This window comes from Pseudorca crassidens, chromosome 2 (assembly GCF_039906515.1).
Source record: "Pseudorca crassidens isolate mPseCra1 chromosome 2, mPseCra1.hap1, whole genome shotgun sequence".
In the NCBI taxonomy this organism is placed as follows: domain Eukaryota; kingdom Metazoa; phylum Chordata; class Mammalia; order Artiodactyla; family Delphinidae; genus Pseudorca; species Pseudorca crassidens.
The window spans coordinates 100631562-100644717 of record NC_090297.1 but is presented as its reverse complement, the minus strand read 5'-3'; the positions used below and the strand labels follow the sequence as shown (position 1 = coordinate 100644717).

The window sequence follows — 13156 nt, the reverse complement described above, 5'->3', positions numbered from 1 at the left end:
CTCCACTTTTTTTTTGTTTTGGTAGTTTACTACCTGCAAAATGTATATAATTTGTTTCTTCTAGCTTACTGATAATCTAATGTTCAATGAACTTCCATTCATATTTAAATTTGGGTCATATCAGAAAGTCTGTATTTGCAGGTGTTCAAAATTATAAAATTAGATGCAGGTTTATTTAATAGCTGTGATCAATGATTCTCAAGCCTCAAATATGTTAATAGACAAATTTTCACTGCATATCATGGTAATTATTCATGTATATAATTGCCCTCGGTCCCCTTCTCACCCCATCCCCTGTCCTTCACCCTATAGCAGTGGCTTGATTATTTCAGTTGAGTAAAGCGTGGTGCTAATAGCCAGGGTCACAGTTTCAAAACTTCAGTGAGCCAGTTAGCATCACAGAGAGAGAAATTCTTCCACATTTCCTCATTGCACCATTAATTCCAGCTAGTAGTTTTGCCAGATGCACGTGGTTAGGCCTGCAAGGAGAGAAGAGGTCAGTTAGCACAAATTCTTAACCATGACTGGAAAAACTTGTTATCCTGAGAAGGGTCAGCTTAGAAGTCTTTATAAATAAAGGATCTAGACTCTGTTTTTAGCTACATGGAAACCAAATTAAGCCAATATTTTTTCTCATGTTTTTGAGAATGAGGATACCTCAGATCAAAATTTTTAAATTTTTCTTTATTCATAATGTTCTTTGAGGGTTTAAAACGGGTTGTTGATTAATTAGTCTGGGCATACCAGATAAGCTGATGAGTTTGTTCTTGTTCTGAACAAGAAGTAGCCTTTGGATTGGAATTGCTGTTTGAGAAGGGAATAGAGAATATAATTAATAGTTATGAGGATTTGGAGGCTTGGCTTTTCCATTTGCAGATAATATCCTGATAATTCTAATGAGTAATAGACTTGGATAACTTTTGATGAAAGAATACTTCCAAAACGACCACTTCCTGTTCTCGTCTTCTAATGTGTAAATACTTACTGAGGTCCTCTTCTAATATGAATTTTCATTTATTAAGCAAATTTCACATTGCCTTGAAATGAATTCGGAAGAGAAGAAAAAACATAATGTACCCAGAGAATGAAAAACCCAGAGAGTTGTGCTCCTTCGTGTTAATTCTGAGAGCTTTCACAGTCCACGCCGGTAAACAGAAACTCTGCCACTTTGCTTCTGCTCCTCTTGGAGCATTGCTCTCATTTTCTTGAGGATAGATGGAGACTTGTCACCTCAGTTGTCATTGTCTTCCTCTTCTTCTTTTGTCTATGTGACTGACTGTGTGATTCTTATGAATGTCAAATTGGGGGGAAAACAACTCATTTTAGGCTCTTGTGCCCATTACCCTTGTATGTTTGTATCTTTTAGTTTTCTCAAGTATGTTCTAAGCACAGTAGTATCTAAATGGGGCCAAAATTCAGACTTGAAAATGTTCTTTTAATAGCTTCTTAAAGAGTTACACTTTGGTATGAATTTTGGCACAGTAGAGTGACAAACTGACAGTTAAAACGCTGAATAACTTCAGTTAGTGTGGTATCAGATAGTTTTTAGAATATGTTTGTAATTGCTGAAAACAATTACAGTTTACCTCAAAATCTGGAAGTCTCTTTCCCCAAGTTAAGTGCCTGGCCAGCTGTCATAAATTACATATTACTTTATGTCTGTTTGTTTCTTAAAGGTTGTCCATTCAAGATTGTGAAAATAAGGTGTTCTGTGTGAAGGCTACCATGCCTGTGTGTAAATGAATCTGTTGAGTGCTGTATTTGCTCCAACAGCTTACTATAGAATGCTACTTGGTCATATCGTACTTATTACAGTTTTCACTTCAGGAGTGTAATAGGTAAAATTATCCTCAATCTGTATTGTAGTGGGCCCCATGTTTAGTCTTTCATCATCCTTTAAACTGCTGTGAATTTTTTGTCTTGACTTGAAAGCAAGAATAGAGAAACACTTTAAAGAGATAGTCTGGTTTTTTTCCATTCCGGAATTTGTGAGCATAGTCATGTTTTGCTTTACATTTACAGTCATGAACTCTTAAGCTGGCAGCTACAACCAAGAACCAAAAAAGGGTGCATTCTGCTTCTTGTAATTCATCTCTGCTAATAAATTATAAGAAGCAAGGATAATTAAATTAGAGAAAGTATTTAATTTGGGTGGTTTCTATAAACAAGAGACTATAATTCTTGTACATTATTTTTCATCTTTGCTGTTTCTTTAAGAAACCTAATGTGCCACGAAATTATTTTAAGGTGTTTCTTATAAGAATTGTTTTTAAAGTGTTCTTGTTATCAGAGTAATTGTAGATATATTTCAAAATATAACTGGTAATTTTTAAAGGCCTGAGTACTGACCTAAGAAGCAATTGTATGAATTCTCTGGAGGCAAGGGAGGATCTCAATGGAAGTTGTATGACTTTTATATTTCTGTGCCATTAAATAGAGGTAAAAAATGTCAATTGTGCAGTTCTGCTGTTTAAACAGGAACTATTGGCCTCCTTGGCCCTAAATGAAAGGGCTGATATTTTAAGTTGACTATTTTATTGTAAATTAATCCATTCTAATTTTTAAAACTTTGGTTGAATATTTTTCTTGTTAAATGTTTGAAAAATAAAAACTGGAAGTTCTTTGCTTAGTCATAATTGCTTTTACCACTGATTGCCTTTATTGAAAGTTAATATTTAATTCAGACGTTTGGATGTGACATTTGGACAATATTGGAAGATCTGAGTTCCTCATTTTGTCTCAGCATAAAATATGTCAGAGCCTGCTTTATTATGTCGGGGTGATTCAAAGCTGTATGGCAGATTCTCACACATTAACATGAAGTGCTAAAAACTACCATTGGATCTTTTGGTCTATTTTTGTACTACTCTACAGTCTACCAGTCTTGGTGTAGGTTTGAGAGTGAAAGTCTAGGAGCCAGAGAACATGAGCTCCAACTATAATTTTACTACTCTAGCCAATAGTTTCCCCATTTTGCAAAATAGGGAAGTTGAAATAGGATATCTCAGATTTCCCAATCCTAATTAAGGAGATATAAAAGAATGATTTCAAACCTAGGCTTTTTCTTTTTTTATTTTTATAATTATTTATTTATTTATTTTTGGCTGCATTGGGTCTTCGTTGCTGCGTGCGGGCCTTTCTCTAGTTGCAGCGAGCAGGGGCTACTCTTCGTTGTGGTGCGCGGGTTTCTCATTGCGGTGGCTTCTCTTGTTGCAGAGCACGGGCTCTAGGCGCGCGGGCTTCGGTAGTTGTGGCTCACGGGCTCTAGAGCGCAGGCTCAGTAGTTGTGGCGCACGGGCTTAGTTGCTCCGCAGCGAGTGGTATCTTCCCGGACCAGGGCTCGAACCCTTGTCCCCCTGCATTGGCAGGCGGATTCTTAACCACTGCGCCACCAGGGAAGCCCAAACCTAGGCTTTTTCAGTCAACACTGGAATAGTGTGATTATGAGGACCTTGATTCATTCTACCAAAGACATCAATTTTTTTTTTTCACTTTTTTCTTAAAAAAGGCAGAAATGTGGATCATTAGTATTTGACTGAATTAAGCTTAAGGAAACCATATTTAAGCAACAGGATACTGTTTCTAGCTACTAGATGAGTGTAAATATTTTAGATTGTAAAATGTACATGAAAAACAGAATTATGGACTGGTATATCTAAAACAGATTTCCTCCTAAGTCGGTCACCTATGCCTCACATCAGATCTTTTGTTCTTCTAATATTTGACACCCTGATAACTGAGAAAGAGGAAAGGAGGAAAGGATATTATCTTACTGATGATAGCTGCTGTTCCACTTGGCAAGATGAAGCTATAGAAAGACAAACAATGGAAAAGTAGCTAAGGAAACTTGTTTATTTGGAATATGAGGGGACCTCCTATGCATCTCTGTGCTATTAAGGTTTCTCTTCTCAGAACAAGCAATTCTCAAGGTCATTAAGAGGCCAACAGAGTCGCATGAGTTGTTTGATATCCATAAATACATGTAAAGGGGCCAAGAGTTTGTGCTAGTGATCATTTTGCAAAACCACTTAGGACACATTTCAGATTATGTCCAGCTCCATGACTTGAGAGCACAGAGAAGCAGTGTCCAGTATGCAAAGGGGGGAAGGGTATGGTTTGTAATGCTTTCAGTAAAACCCTGGGCAATGAAATGTGGTCCTATACCTTAATAAAAGAAAACTGGAACTCTAGGAACATCCGAAATACAGATAATAAATACCCTTTGCAGTGCCAAAAGGAACATCAAAGGTTCAGATTCAGGAACTGGGAGTAAACCTAGTGAATTAATCATTCTTATCTGGAGACATTGTATTCATGACTGACTTTGCGCTTGCACCAAAATAGTCTGCTTATTAACCTATAGTGGGGAGGGGGGAGATGTTCTTTTTCAACTTAATGTTTAATCTCTTCTTAAAACTAGTGTAAATACAGATTGCCATCAATTTTTAGGCACCGTATAAAGAGAACAAGGCGTAGTGCCTGCAATATTGGGGGTTAAAGTGATATTAAATGTTTCTAAAGATAGAGGCAGCTACATGCCTAACCAGGGAGTATGTGGTTGGAACTGAGCAGTTGCCTACTAGAGCCTTCAGATGCAGTAGGCTGAAATATTATCCAGGCTAGGAAAAGCAATCTTCTAGAATGGCTACTGTGGAAATAATAAAATTGGCACTATTGACACTTGCTGGAGGAGCTTGAGATGTGTGAATTTTGTATGATATTTGTCTGAAGGAAAACTGCACACTATTTTAAACATCTTAGTGTAAATCAATTCTCCACATGTACAATTGAGACCCAACATTAAAAAAAATGTTTTTATTCATTGGAATGAAGTTTAAATACATCTTGAAAATTAGATCAAGAAATCTCATAAGTTTATGCTTGTTTTGCCTGTGAATTTGAGGAGTTTGACGTATGATATTAAAGCCTAGCAAGGCACATGAACTGAAGTTACCAAGGCCTGTCGCCCCATCGTTCTATAGCTGGTGTGACATTTCCTCTCAGAGAAACACATTTGGATTCCACTAGGAGGCATAGTCACATGCCCTAACAGAATGTTTTTGTTTCGTTGGCTCAGTACGTTTTCCTTACGACTTTCCTTCCTAACCCATGTAGCAGGTTTTTATTGAACCTACTATGTGCCTAAATGCTGTGCTGCTCTGGGCATACAGCAGTGAGCCACATAGGCTGGCTCCTCATTCGTCTTTTATATTGCATTGAGGAGAGATCTCGAAAACAAAAATTTCTTAGTTGCAATTTGGTGATTGTTTCAAAGGAGAAGGATGTTGTTTACTGAGGCATAACTTGCTTAGCCTCACTCTTCCAGTTGTCGCCCTCATGACACTGCCCAGGGTCACCTCCTACCCAATTTTTCGGTGAATAATCAAGGCTACCCAAGATGCACAGAGCCTGTCTCATGCCTCATTGCCAGTTGGGTCTCTCCTTTGCAAGTCAAGGCTCTCATAAAAGGAAACTGTATATTGCTTCACAATTTCAAAGTGCTCTTACATAAATCTCGTTTAACCCTCCACAAAAGCCATGTAAAAGAGGAATGGTCTACATTTTACTGATGTGAATCCTGTAAAATTAGATGGGTTTATTCCAGGTTTGAACCTAGGTCTGCTGACTTCAGATACTGTGCTCTTTTTGGTTCACTAGTGCAATTGACCCTTGAACAACACGGGTTTGAAGTGGGCAGGTACACTTTTAAGCAGATGTTTTTTCAACAGTAAATACTACAGTACTACACTCTAAGGTTGGTTGAATCCAGGGATACAGAGGAATCGCGAATACTGAGGGCTGACTGTAAATTATAGGCAGGTTGTCGACTTCATGGAGAGTAGGCGCCCCTAAGGCCTGCATTGTTCAAGGGTCAACTGTAGCTTTCAAACCATGCTGCTCAAAGCCCTTGGAGTATGGTAAAGGAGATTTCCGGGAAAGCCTGAGTGGTCAGGGCTCTGCTCGTCTTCCCTTGTCCTTCAACCCAGGCTCCACTTTCAACTGTTTGGGGGTGGGGTTATTTTGGCATATTATCCAGATATTTTATTTTTATAATCTTAAATATCAAGAATGACAATTTTTAATTCAACTACCTGAAGTTTTGTATGAATTGACCTTGTGTTTCAAGTAGTCAATTTTATTAATTTTATAAGAGTAGTAACAGAACCTGGTTTTAAAAAAATTGAAAAAAATTGGAAACCACACATAGAATTACTTAACATTTACACAAAGTTAATCACTTTAAACTTCTCTTGTTCTTCTGTCATCTTTTGTGGTGATTTTTATGCACAGGGTCACATGATGTGTGTGTGTGTGTGTGTGTGTGTGTGTGTGTAAGATTGAATCATCTAGATATACAGTGTTCTGTACCTTACTCATTTCACTTAATAACATAAATTCCACACCTTTTCTAAGCCAGCATATTTACAACAACATCTTTCTTTTGAAAACTATATAGTACTGTAATTTATATAACCTTTTCTCTGCTGACAAACACATGGGCTGTTTTTTATTTGATGGTTGATTGTTTTGTCATATCAAATATCATTATATTCAACATATATTTGCCAGTATATGCATAGAGCAAATTCCCACAAAATAGTTGGGTTACACTTGATGCATTTTTAATTTTTTTTAATTTTTAATTTTTTTTTTACTTGACTGTGCCGGGTCTTAGTTGCAGCATGCTTGTGGTATGCGGGATATATATATATATATTTTTTTTTTTAGTTGCAGTATGCGAGATCTAGTTCCCTGAACTTGGGAGTGCAGAGTCTCAACCACTGGACCACCAGGGAAGTCCCCAATACATTTTTTATTTTAATACATATGGCCTTAATTGTCTTCCAGATACTGTTTTATCAATAGATTCCTTCCAACAGTGCATGAGAAGATGTTTTATCCCAGACCCTAGGCAACCCTGGGATATATCAAAATTTCAAACTCTTACCAGATTAATAGGTAAACTGTGATATTTTTGTCTACTGTCCAATTTGCATATCTTTAACTATAAGCACTTTCATTTGTTTTTCATTTTAGGCTTCCACTCAAGATTTAGTTTGAAGATTCCATAAGTAAAAGTTTAAACACCCCTTGACTTCGATCTACTCCTACAACCATCTGTCAAGCTGGGAATCACTATGCTGCATCCTCATGTCTAGTCCAGAACCCAATACTGTAGGCACAATCACGGTCATTGCACAACTAAGCAAGAGTGAGGCCGTAAATGACACCATGGTTAAGAGCCCCGACACAGGAGCCATAATTCCTGGGCTTAAATCCCATCTCTACCACTTAAACAACTGTGAGACCTTGGGCAAGTCAGTCTCTGTACCTGAATTTCTTCAACTGTAAAATGGAGGTAATAATAGTTCCTCAAAAGACTGTTGTGAAAATTAAATGAATTAATATATGTTAAACAACAACAACCTTGGAACAGTGTTGAGCACTGTTAATTATTGCACAGACCCCACGGCATGCCTCCCTCTCTCTCCTGACAGAATGCAGTATACTTTTGATGTTTAGATTGCTTTGTTAAGAGCAAATTGCTGAATTTTAGTTCCATGCAAGAGGCAGGAAACAAAGTCAGTTTGTCTCACAGAAAAGGATGAGTCTTACGAAGTTGACTTCTTTATTTTTAGGCATGTATGGGAAATTATGACTGACAGGGAAATGAAGCTAAATACAGTAAAATACCATAAGATTTCAGAATTTGATTATATTCCAAACTAAAACTCATTTCTTAGGTTTAAGGTAACTTTTATATACCTCTAGCAGGGTGACAAAAATAGTCCATAGTTGCTGCTGGCAAAAGGACTGTATTCCAAACCAGAGGTTGTAATGAACTCAGAACTGCTGCCACTGAAGCAATGTTACAAAGGGTTAAGCTCATCCTGAAAGTTTACTACTGGTAGCCCCAAGCCCCATAGAACGCTTTGGCATCTAAACCATGAGTGACTGTGAGGGCATGGAGGAGGGTGGGGTGAACAGCAGGTTGGAAAGGGCTGGGCCCTCCCAGCAGGTTTCACAGCAGGGACAGAAACCTGCTATAGTAGAATAGAAGAAGGGCTTTCTGGACAAAAAAGCCAGGCAGCAGTGATTGCCTGTGCACAGCTCATTCCTGTTAAGTGTCTGTCATCTCCTTCCTGTAGAGCCTCAGGTTACAGGTATCTCTAACTTGATAAAATACAATAAGTCTCCACTTTAAAAAATAGTTTGTAAATTTGTTATTTGGAACTCTGAATGTTTTCCATTGGAATAATGTTCTAAATGATGGGAAGCATCTGGGTAAGCTCCAACCAATGTAGTCCATAATTTGGATGAAATATTCACATTAACAATTTTTAAAAGACATAGAAAATAATGATTTTAGAAAATAATGATTTTCTTTTGCCAAAAACTAAAGCAAAAATAGAATTAAATGAGACTAGTTTATATACTGATGCTTGAAGAAAAACGAAGTTAAATTACAGAAAAAGAATGAGTAGATAGACTTGTCCCACTTATAGACTTGTCCCATTTAACTTCTGGACATTTTTCCTTAAGGGCTGTAGATGACAATAGGACCAGAATATGTTTTGTTTTGCTTTAAATTCAGTTTTTTAATGACAAAAATAATACTTGTTCATGGTAGAAAATGCAAACAAGAAAAAAGAAAAAAGTAAAATATTGCCATCATTCCACTGCCCAGACAGAACGCTGGTATAGGTTGTCCAGGCTGTTTTCAACGTCTATATTGATACATAAATTAAATGCCTTTCTTTTTTTTTAATGAAAACAAGATTATACTATGTATACATCCTTGTAAAATGCTTTTTCACTTAATAAAAATCTTTGAATGTTTTCCAGGTTACTATATATTCATCTACTCATCATGTTAATGACTGAATGGTATTTTATATTATGGTTGTACCATACTTTAATCAGTCTTCTATTGCAGTTGTTCCTACTTTTAAAAACATATTTATTTGGCTGTTTTTAGTCTTTGTTGCAGCACGCGGGCTCTTCATTGCGGCACTCGGGCTTCTCTCTACCTGTGGCGTGCAGGCTCCAGAGCTCATGGGCTCAGTAGTTGCAACGCTCAGGCTTAGTTGCCCCGCTACATGTGGGATTTTAGTTCCCCAACCAGGGATCAAACCCACCTCCTCTGCATTGGAAGGTGGATTAACCACTGGACCACCAGGGAAGTCCCTGTTCCTACTTTTTGAATCTTGTAAGTTTGGCTACAATTAACATTATTGAAACATATCTTTGAGCACTTGTATAATTTTCTTAAGATAAAGTCATAAATATTAAATTGTTTTATCAATGGATAAGCATATTTTTAAAGGTTTTTGATAAATATTTTGCCAAATTTCCTTCCAGAAAGGCTAAAATCTTACACTTTCACCGACCACATGAGTGTTTGTTTCCCCATATATTAAACATTGAGTATTATCAAGAAACTGGTTCTTTTTTATAATCAAATTCACTTCAAATTGTGTGGGAAAACAAAAAGAAACTGTAAATTAAAAAAAAAAATGGAGTGTTACAATATATGCAGTTTTAGAAACTCTTCATAGTATAATCAATCATATTTTCTTACCTGTATCAGGTGGAATTCCCCAAAAGACAGCAGTTTCTTAATATCTTTTCATTTTTAATTTGATGGTAAAGCCTTGAAATTTGTTTGCACTTTTCCCCACTACTTACACCTACCAACATTTGTCTGGACATTTCTACCTGCTAACAACTTTATAATCCTTAATTTACTTACTCGGTGAATCAGGAATATTAAAACTTATACAGGCCTTGACTACCCCAAACACTACCCCCACATCTCAGAGTGTCTCTGTCTGCATTCTTCTCCCCTCCTCCACTCCAGACTCAGCGATAAAGCACCTCTCCTCTCTTCCAGGTTCTTCCTCCACCTGGGTCTTGCTTCCACCTCCTCGCATGTCCTCCGAGAGTGGAAACTTGTTCTGACCTGTAGTTTCCACTCTCTTTATATGTTTACTTTCCTCCATCTACTTGTTTCTGCCCCTAGAATTCTGTAAATCTGCTCCTTTGACCCTAGTTCCCTCTAGTTATCATTCTATTTTTTCTCCTTCCACTCTCTGCCAATGTCATTAGGAAAGAAGAGTCTCCACCTTCCTCAGTTCCCATCCACTTTTCAACTCACAACCATCAAGCCTCCTCTACTCTCATGGCTCCTCTAAAGCTTCTCAAACAGGGGCTTCCCTGGCAGTCCAATGGTTAAGACTCCATGCTTCCATTGCAGGGGGTGTGGGTTCAATCCCTGGTCAGGAAACTAAGATGCCACGTGGTGTGGCAAAAATAAATCAATAAATACAGAGGTGGGAGAAGAGGCCCTTGAACAGCTTCCAGTTTCCACACCTTTTCATCTGCAACCTTGAAGCCATGCTCAGTACCCCCCTCACCATCCCACAGTCAATGATTGACCATGATGAGGGTATAGAGTTGGATCAATTCTGCTCAGTCCTGAATTCCTATAATGGCAGTCTTTTTTTTTTTTTTTTTTTAATGGCAGTCTTTTTGGGGAGCTCCCCATTGGCCTGGCCAAGACTTTTTCAGACTACAATCTGAGGCTCTTCAGTCCCAGCCATACTGAACTAATTGCAGTTCCACAGGTGGGTCATGAATTCTTGAAAAGAGTGCATTTATGAAAAAGGGTTTGGACTGTAAAATGGGCGGGTATATAAAAAATGTTTGAGGGGGCATCAGTGGGATAAGACCATGAAGTAGCGAGAGGAACTTTGTTTTCTCTGTAGTGCTCTATAGTGATAGGGAAATTTATTCAAGAAGTTTGGCCATTTGTATGGATAAAGTCTTTCATGATCCAGTAGAGACTTGTGTGAGGTATCTAAAAATCTATACTACTAATCTAAACAGTTCTGAGAAGTGATCTACTCCTGTCCTCCATTATAGGATTGGCTGAAAACCATCTCTCGTCACTAGAAATAACCTTGTCTTGTTTTCTTCATAACACCCATTACTACCTGAAATTATTGTGTATTGCCCATTAGAATATAAGCAGAGGCCTTGTCTTGTTCACTAAATGGCATCGCTCAGGACAGTGTCTGGTTAGGTTTTCAAAAGTTGAGGCCACACAACTAGTAAGAGGAGGAAACAGAATTAGAACTGAGGTCTAGTTCACCTTAACCACGTAAACTTGGTCTTCTTAAGTGCCCAAGAAATATTTGTTGAAACAATGAATGAAGAGTTAGTGAATGTTTTTGAACTGAGACTATAATGATCAAAGTTGTGTTTCAAGAAGATTTAGCCTGGCAGTATTTTGCAATATGGATTGGTGACAGGGAAAATAATTAGAATCTATTGCAATCATCTGAATTTGAAATAACTCATGACTTATCAGTTAGAATTACATTGGTTGCTAGTAGCTAAAAAACCCAGACTAATCAGTGGATAAAACAAATTTATTTTCTCATATATTAAGAAGTCTGGAGGTGGGCAGTCCAGCGCTACTGTGGTGGCTTAAGGATACCATCAGGAACCCAGGCCCTTTCTTTCTGCTCAGGCATTCTTCACATGTGGCTTTTGTCCTGCTTGTCACTTGTGTTACAACAATTGTTGATTTGCACTCAACCTACCCAGATATTTTCTTATTCCAGGCAGGAATAAGAAGAAGGGCAAAAGGCAAAACATATGCCAGCTGAGTTGGCCTCTTTTAAAAGAGCTCTTCCAGACATCCCGCCCAGCAATTCTGCTTCTATCCCATTGGGCAGACTGTGTCACATGGCCACTCTCACTGCAAAGAGTATAGCAAATATAGTTTTTTGGCTGAGCACATCGGTTAACACTTGTCAACATTAGTTAACTTTTGTTAATAAGAAAAAAGAGAAAATGATATTTGAATAGACAACTAGGGTATCTGTCACAAATAGAATGGGGAAAGTGGAGGGTAACATATAAAGGTTAAGAGTCATTTGAAGGAGAAGCTGATATGGGGGGGAGATGTTTGGTTTGTATATATCCATTTGTAGATACCATTGGGAAATCCAGATGGAAATGTCACAAAAAAGAGTTCAAAAGGAACAAAAAATATTTTGGTTGAGAAACAACTTTGTAATGTGTTTCTAAGGTTGTTGATTGAAAGGAGAGGATGGCCATAAAGCTAAGCCGTAAAATGTTCTCTTTGCAGACAAAGAGGCTTGTCCCAACTTTCAGTAGAAAATAGTAGTTAAAAGATCGTTCAGTCCATGCCCACAATTCTGTTCCAAATCTGAAGTTCCACACTGATGCTACTATCTTTAATATATGCTGTTACAGTTCATAAATTCTGTTGAGTCTAGCTAAGTACTTTATTTACCTAACAGTAATTATCACAGACAGGTGTACCTTGGAGATATTGCAGGTTTGGTTCCAGACCACCACAAGATAGTGAGTATCACATAAAGCAAGTCACACAACCTTTTTTGTTTCCCAGTGCATATAAAAGTTATGTTTACATTATCCTGTGGTCTATTAAGTGTGCAGTAGCATTATATCTAAATAACAATGTACATATCTTAATTTTAAAATACTTTATTGTTAAAAAATGCTAACCATCATCTGAGCCTTCAGAGAGTCTTAATCTTCTTGCTGGTGGAGGGTCTTGCCTCAATGTTGATGGCTGGTGACGGATCAGGGTGGTGGTTGCTGAAGGCTGGGATGGCTGTGGCAATTTCTTAAAATAAGACAACAGTGAAGTTTGCTACCTCAATTGACTCTTCCTTTCATGAACGATTTCTCTGTAGCATGCACCGCTGTTTGATAGCATTTTACACACAGTAGGACTTCTTTCAAAATTGGAGTCAATCCTCTCAAACCCTGCCACTGATTTATCAACTAAGTTTATGTAATATTCTAAATTCTTTGCTGTCATTTCAACGACCTTCACAAAATTTTCACCAGCAGTAGATTCCAGCTCAAGAAATCACCTTCTGGGAATTCCCTGGTGGTCCAGTGGTTAGGACTCGGCACTTTCACTGCCAGGGCCCAGGTTTGATCCCTGGTCGGGAAACTAAGATTCCGCAAGCTGTGTGGAGTGGCCAAAAAAAGAAAGAAAGAAAATAGAAACCACCTTCTTTGCTCATCCATAAGAAGAAACTCATCCATTCAAGTTGTATCATGAGATTATTCAGTCACATCTTTAGGC

The 13156-nt window shown here is 37.8% G+C and overlaps 1 long non-coding RNA gene across 1 annotated transcript in view; it reads right to left on the bottom strand.

Annotated features, from left to right (window-relative positions):
* Window positions 1-157: 157 nt before the first annotated feature.
* The window catches only part of LOC137219184 (uncharacterized), an 18067-nt gene continuing 5068 nt past the window's right edge, over window positions 158-13156 (bottom strand). The window contains exon 3 of the long non-coding RNA XR_010941010.1: window positions 158-479. This is a non-coding gene — a long non-coding RNA (uncharacterized lncRNA). The remainder of the gene's footprint in view (window positions 480-13156) is intronic.